The sequence below is a fragment of the Penaeus monodon genome, chromosome 30, assembly GCF_015228065.2.
Source record: "Penaeus monodon isolate SGIC_2016 chromosome 30, NSTDA_Pmon_1, whole genome shotgun sequence".
In the NCBI taxonomy this organism is placed as follows: domain Eukaryota; kingdom Metazoa; phylum Arthropoda; class Malacostraca; order Decapoda; family Penaeidae; genus Penaeus; species Penaeus monodon.
In genome coordinates, this window is record NC_051415.1 from 22,045,378 (window position 1) to 22,045,716 (window position 339).

General features: G+C 53.1%; 1 pseudogene; it reads left to right on the plus strand.

Annotated features, from left to right (window-relative positions):
• Positions 1 to 339, plus strand: part of LOC119592383 — a 20,057-nt pseudogene that overhangs the window by 1,515 nt on the left and 18,203 nt on the right.

Consider the following 339-nt stretch of genomic DNA (forward strand, 5'->3'; position numbering starts at 1 on the left):
CCAAGAATAACCTACACACACACCCATAACCTAACACCACACTCCATACCCACAGACACACACCCTACCCACACACCCCCATACCACATACACCCATACCCCCCCCACACACATAACACACCCACCCCCACACCTCACAACATGCCACCATACATGCACACACACCCATGTGCACACACCAAAATGACATGCATCCACACACATTGCAACACCCACCATGCACACATCCACACATGCTCATGTTTACAACCCATGCCGCGCCCACCACTCATGCCTAACCGTTACACACCCACACATCACCACATCCACCACACTCACAAACACCCATGTGCGCACACC